This window comes from Mus musculus, chromosome 5 (genome assembly GCF_000001635.26).
Source record: "Mus musculus strain C57BL/6J chromosome 5, GRCm38.p6 C57BL/6J".
Taxonomy (NCBI): Eukaryota; Metazoa; Chordata; class Mammalia; order Rodentia; family Muridae; genus Mus; species Mus musculus.
Genome location: NC_000071.6, coordinates 47,787,473 through 47,794,984, shown reverse-complemented (window position 1 = coordinate 47,794,984; position 7,512 = coordinate 47,787,473).

Below are 7,512 nucleotides of genomic sequence, written 5' to 3'. Positions count from 1 at the left end.
CCAGATTTTGATGGCATGCCTTTAATTTTAGATTTCATAAGGTTTAAACAAATGATTCAAAGAAATGGAAACTAGTGAAACAGATTGGGTAGACCAAAGGACTGTTGTTTACATAGAATTAAGCATTCATACGGGCTGGCTGAAGTGAAGAATCCAAGAATTATATAGTGGGTCTTACTGTGCTAAAAGAGTTGGCAGTTCTGTCCTCCACTGAAGATACTCAGTGAACAATATTGTAGCCAAATGGCTCAAAATTTTAGGCATTCATTTGCTTCATCCAGGGATAAGAAACTCTAAAACTTTACTGGTATTTGAGCAGAGTAGAAACAGGTATCAATGGAATGGGGAACAGGCCTCTAAAATTTCTGTTTTAAAGATTCCTACCTGATTCTAATATTTAGACAAGGTTGAGAAGGACCAAGTGAAAACCAGAGATTCTGATCCTTTAGCCTGCATGGTGAGGACTTGGAATGCAGGTTAGAATCCAAAGCTTTGGTTTCAGTTGCTCTTTCAAAGAGACCAAGAAAATGATATCCTATGAGGTCCTAGGTGAGAGAGGATACACCTGTATGGACATTAGCAATCCAGGGACCACACATTGAGAGCCCATGCTGTTACTTAATTTGCTATGCTTGAGAAAAATGCTCAGGAGTTTTGTAACCATGTGCATTTTGGTTGTTTGGGGGATTTATCTTTTTATTTTAAAGTTTAAGAGGAAAATAGTTGTCAAATGTTTTGTGTAAAGTCATGGTGTTACTGAGGTAACATAAATCAAAGTTGGCTAAAGTTAGGGAAAGAATACAATGGATGTGAACCACAAAGAGATAAGGCCACCTGTATGTAATTCTTTCAAAATACATCGATGACTCTTGCTTAGTCATTAGCAGAATCTTGATCAAATGTAACTACTCTTTAATGTATTCACCATATTGGAAACAATCACCCATGGAAGGAGTTACAGAGACAAAGTTTGGAGCTGAGACAAAAGGATGGACCATCTAGAGACTGCCATATCCAGGGATCCATCCCATAATTAGCCTCCAAATGATGACACCATTGCATACACTAGCAAGCGTTTGTTGCAAGGACCGTGATATAGCTGTCCCTTGTGAGACTAGGCCGGGGCCTAGCAAACACAGAAGTGGATGCTCACAGTCAACTATTAGATGGATCACAGAGCCCCCAATGGAAAGTATCCAAGGAGCTAAAGAGATCTGCAACCCTATCGGTGGAATAACATTATGAACTAACCAGTACCCCAGAGCTCTTGACTCTAGCTGCATATGTATCAAAAGATGGCTTAGTTGGCCATCATTGGAAAGAGAGGCCCATTGGTCAGGCAAATTTTATATGCCCCAGTACAGGGGAATGCCAGGGAATGGGTGGGTAGGGGAGTGGGGGGGGTGTGGGGACTTTTGGGATAGCATTGGAAATGTAATTGAGGAAAATACGTAATAAAAAATTATTTCATTATTTTGCTTTATGTTTATGTGGGGGGGGGGGATCTGAGACTTTTTATGTATGCCATGTATACAAGTGCCTATAGAAGCCAGAGGAAGGCATTGCATCCCCTGGATCTCACCTTACACTGCTAACCCCTCAACATGGGTTCTGAAAACTGATCTTTCTCTCTCTGGAAGAACTGTCAGTACACTTAACAGCTCAGCAATCTCTTGGGCATCTATACATCATATCTTCTGTATTGTTTCAGTATTTTTGGTCCAACATCTTGGAACATTTTCTTAAGCAGTATTTATTTAATATTAGATTACTAATGCAATTAAAAATTGACTAACACTTGGGTTCATCTCCCAACTGTGGCCTCTACACGAGAAGAATAGTCTTTAATTATGTGCAGACAGAAAATTCTGTACTTTTAGGGATGTGTGTACGTATGTGTGTCTATGTGTGTGTGTATGACAGAGAGAGAGAGAGAGAGAGAGAGAGAGAGAGAGAGAGAGAGAGAGAGAGAGAGAGAGAGAGAGAGAGAGAGAGAGAACACTTCTATTGATTGAGGTGATTAAGGAGTAAAATAGTGACTAAAAGAATAAGGATACCTGTGAGAACAGAGACAAAGTGTTATCTCTTCCTTTATGTGTTGAATATTGGTTTTCTGACACTGTCATAATATAATCAGCTAACATTCAAGGTATAAACAAAGAGAATTGTCCTCAGAGTCTATGTTGCAGAAGCTTTCAAGATGCTTGTGTTAGGATGTGTCCTTCCTTCTTGACTTAGATACATTCCTTTTGATTTTTTAAAAATCCCATCCTCACATTGTCATCTCCTTCTAAGAATGCCAGGTATCTTCCACTAGGACCTACCCACATAATCTGTTTTACCTTCATTATGTATGTCCTCAAAGACCTTGACTCCCAACTGGTCTCATTCCTGTGTACTTGGTGTTAGGTGTTCAACACCTACATTTCAAAGGGAAAGAATATAGCCCATAATATGTTCTATTTCATGACTACAAAACTGATGGACTATAGAAAAAGCAACTTGTTATCTATTCAGAGATGTTGCTTGTGAGTTTCTTTCTACCAATTTGAAACCTCAAATGTTGAAAGGTTAAATCCTTTGTCCAAATTTGCTTATTTTTTAAGACTCTGAACTTGTGTTAGAACAATCTCACTAGCTCTTCGGTGTTTTCTCCTCTACCAATGTGTAATGGATAAGTTTTCTGTTTTCTTGTTTGTTTGTTATTAACCCAATATAACACTGAGATGAAAAATAGGAAGAAAAAAAGATCTGGTTAAGACAAGACAATGTAGAAGGAGTGCTGCTCCAAGGAAGAACAACACCACATGTGACAGATGGGTACTGAGCAAGGAGAGTTCTCTTTCATAGGGCAGACCATGCTAAGATTATTTGAGGATTTAGCAGAGAACCTTCTTAATTTTTCAAGATTTTGAAAATTACATAAGTTATACTTCAATTAATTTATTCCAACCTTTGAAGAAAAGCCAAAAAAAAAAGAAAGAAAAAGTAAACAAACTAACAAACAAACCCCCCAAACCCCTCCTATTCCATAGCTTGGTAACATACAGATCTATAAAATTGTCAATATTTACATTTATCTTTCTGTTTAGTACTACATTCTTGGTCTAGTGTGTTTAGGGATAACAGCAGAAATCACACTGAAATGAAGAGCCGTCTCTATGTGCTCTTGCTTCATGTATGTGCTGCTATCCTATGCAGTTTACACTTGCTGACTCTTATGGCTGAAATTGTTTAGTCCTGCTAGTCCCTGGGCAAACTACTGTACTTATCTTATTTTTATACCAAATGCTAATATGCAGCTTGTGTGGAAGCAAATCTGCATCTATTCTTTCTTGTAAAATTAGGTCATAATGCATTTGAGGATCCTGACTAAGTTTTTGAAAACATTTTTATATCGGTTAGTGCTGTTTTGAACTTTAAGAGAAATATACATTTCAATTTTATAATACCACTCATTTCCACGGTTCTCTTCTGAGTAGTTAGCACCAATGGAAGAGCTGGTTTTATCATGTGAACAATTATAATTGCTAGGTTTTCTTGTTAGACTGCTTTACATAATCCCTAAGAAATAGTTAGGAAATATGTAGTATAGAACAACATTACCTATAGACTGTTTCATCATTAAGTACACTATTCTAAAATATTTATAATTTAAGGAAAAACAAGCTATGAACCAAATGAAGAATTCCCATTACAAACTGTATATAAATAGATATCTGACTTTCGGTGAGCCTTCTGTGAACTAAATTCTTGGCCTGAGTTAGAGACCTCCATGGTGACATTTCCTCAGCGCTTATGAACAACAGTGTGTCTTACCTACAGCCTTGCATGTTAGTTACCATTCTGACACATAAAGCTTAAGCTCTTTTATGTTTTTGTTTCTTTCATATCTTTACACAGTCCTGTGGTTGACACTTATGGCTGAGATTGTCTTGTACTATTAGACCCTGTAAACTTATTTTATGCCAAGCAGTTACATGCAGCTTGTGCGGGAGCAAACTTGCATCAGTTCTTTCTTGTTAAATTGGATTGTCTTGGGTTGTTCACGTCTTCTTTCTTGTTATTTGAGTATTTACTCTCTACATAAATAAGGAAATTCTGAAGTAACTTGACACTCCTATGACATCAAATAAAACACTCTATTTAAGGAACTATCTTAAAATAAGCAAATAATTATAATTTCCCCTTTATTGGAAATAGATTTTTTTCACATAATATACTGTGATTACAGTTTTCCATTGTTCCTCTCCTCCCAGCCCTTCCCAAACTTACCACCCATCCAGACCCACCCATTCTCTGTCTCTCATTAGAAAACATGCTTCTAATGGATAATAGTAATGGAAAGTTATGATAAAAATTCAATAGAACAAAATAATATGTCTGAATGGGATGAAATAAGCAAACAGGGGGAAAAAAGGCCAAGAAAAGGCACAAGAACAGACACCAGTGCAGAGACCCATTAATTCACACACTCAGGTATCCCATAAACAATCACAAGTGCACCTACACACACACACACACACACACACACACACACACACACACACACACTACATTCTTATCTTCTGGGTTTCCTGAGCTCTGAAGGAAGGGATTTGTTGGAGACTTCCTATTTGTGTTCTAGTCTAGTATAAATTCCATTTCATGGAGGGGGACATAAGTCAGATCAAATATTGGTTGGTTACTTCCAAAGACTTTGTTCTACCACCGCATAAGCATATTTTTCAAGCAGGGTGCTATTGTAGATCAAATGATCTCCAGCTGGGTGAGTGCTAAGGATTCCTGCATACTGAGTACTTTGCTGTAACCGAGGCTAGAACTTAGGAGTGAAGGCACTAAGTAGGCACAAGTTCAACTTTTCCATGTTTAATAAGTTGCCTAGGCCTGTCTTCAGCCATGGGGCATTTCTGTCAGTTTGTGAGAGAATCATATGATCTTGGCAGCAGTCTGGTTTATACTGTCCCTTAAATGCTTCTTAATTCTAGGTGACTCTCCCATATTTCCCCCCTTGGCCCAGTCTTCAGTTTATCCTCTTTCCAACCATACTTATCAATTTTATTTCACTAACTAGTGGATATATCTGCCCAATCCCCAATTCCTTACTCTATACCTGACCTCTGTGGTTGTGTGGATTGTAGCTGGTTTACCATTGACTAAACAGCTAATATCTACACATAAGTAAATATATAACATAATTTTCTTTCTGATCCTGGACTACCTCACCTTGGAATTTTTTTCTAGTTTCTTCCACTGACTTGTGATTTAAAAATTTTTTAACATATCTGTTGAGGGACATTTAGGCTGTTTCCAAGTTCAAGATTATGAATAAAGCAGTAATAAACATCGCTGAGCAAATATCTCTGTGGTAGAATGAGATGCTGCTTTAAAAGTTATTAATTATCTCTATATTTCTTAATATGACCCTGTTGTCTGGAAATAATAGAGACTGAGTCCTATATATTTATTTAATCATCTTTAGCACAATTATTGTGCTTATTACATCTAATCTTTATTTCTATATGTTCAACTGGTTAATTCCTATCTGTACATGTTAAGTCTTATCTGGGTTAATTCTGCTCCATCAGTCTATCCTCAGTGGGGATTTTATGTGGCCATGTGCTACTGGCCCATCAATCTAATGGAGACCTCATTTTCTCCTGTGTCCTTTCTCTTTTTCCTCCTTCTTTTACTTCTCATTCTTCATGGTCCCTACTTGAGACTCCTAACTGGATAAAGGAACCCTTTTCTATATCTATTCTCCCCAGTAATTGGCTATCAGACTTGTTTATTTAACTAGTCAGATATAAAAGAAGCAAAGTTTGCATAGAATCACTTGGTGCACCTAGAATCTGCTCTTAGTGGGGCACCTAGATCTTGGGAGCCAGTATTTAGCATTTGAATACATCACTGGGCCACCTCTCACCAAGGAGTTTTTTGTGTATATGCTTAAATTTAGTATGTTCTCTATGTACATGTGCTAAATAAAAAGTGATTTTTTTCCCAAAAGAAGAAATTCTAATTTACTGAGTAATTTAAAACATTTAAGGGTAGGAAGAATACATTTCTGTGTTTGTCAGAAACAAAATTCCTGAAATTTAATAAGCCTACAATAACTGAGTTCTAAAGGAGATGAAGCATACAAGGTCAAAATACTTTCCTCTTGCCTCTTCTTTTTGTTATGCTGTGAGACAATAGAGTAATAAAACAAATGGTAGCATTAGTTGTAGTATTTCTTAAAATCTCCACTTTAAATCTATAATCCCTTAAGGTTTCCTGGTTCATTTCTCTTTACAATTAAATACTATTCCATAGTTGTGCCCAGTAGTTTTTATGTCACAACCAGAGAGGAGGGAACACCAATCCTAAAAATGTCTTTGTAAGATCGGCTTATAGAGGAGATGGTAGGGCATTTATAAAATAAGTGATTGATATGGGTGAGCTCAGTCATTGTGAGTAGTAACCCCTGAGCCAGTTGTCCAGGTTTATAGAAGAAAGGAGGCTTAACCGGTCATCAGAAGCAAGTCAGTAAGCAACATTCCTTCATGGTGTCTTCATCAGCGTTATTCTCTAGGTTCCTGCTATAACTTCTTTGATGATAAACAGTGCAAATTCTTTCCTCTCTGGGTTGCTTTTGTTCATGATGTTTTACCACAGGAATAGTAACCCTACTTAAGATAGTGCTGCATTTTAATTTTCCACTCATCAGTTTTTTTCCCATTATATAGCTTTGGTAAATAGAGCAGTGATGAACATGATTGAACAAGTATCTTTTGAGTAGGGTGGTGAGTTCTTTGGACATATGCCAAGGAGTGGAATAGCTTGGCCTTATAAGAGATCACTTTAAACATTTTGAGAATTATTCTCCTTGGTTTCCAGAGTTGCTAGACCAATTTGGTATACTACCAACACTGAATGAGTTTCTCACACCTGTTCCTGCATTCATTATTCACTGTTTTGTTGATATTTGTTATTCTGAGTGGGGTAAGATAAAATTTCAAACTTGTTTTGATTTGCATTTCTCTTATTAGGGATGACTACCTTATTATTATTTATTATTATTACTATTTGAAATATTTCTCTGCCATTTTTCACCTTCTTTTGAGAGATGTTAGTTTAGGTCTTAGGGTCATTTTATTGAATGAATTTTGTTTAACTCTTTGTTTTTGATATCTTTATATATTCTGGCCATTAATCTCCTGTCATTCATCAAGTCTAACCAATATGACTGCTTAAATATAAGTTGAACAAGAGCAACAATAGACATGATAATGAGAATGCTGTGTGTGGGTTGGTGGAAGCCCTTAGAAGGCTTCAGCTTGCACTCTATGCAGAGAACTACAGAACATATATATGAAAAGAGGATCATGAATTTGGACAAGAGCAAGGAGGCTTTGGAAGAAAGACAGGGAAGGGGAGAATGATGTAATTGTATGAAAACTTTCAAAAATATAAGAAGTGATTTAACAAAAGCAGAAGCTCAATAAAGGTAAGTATTTATATAACAAATAA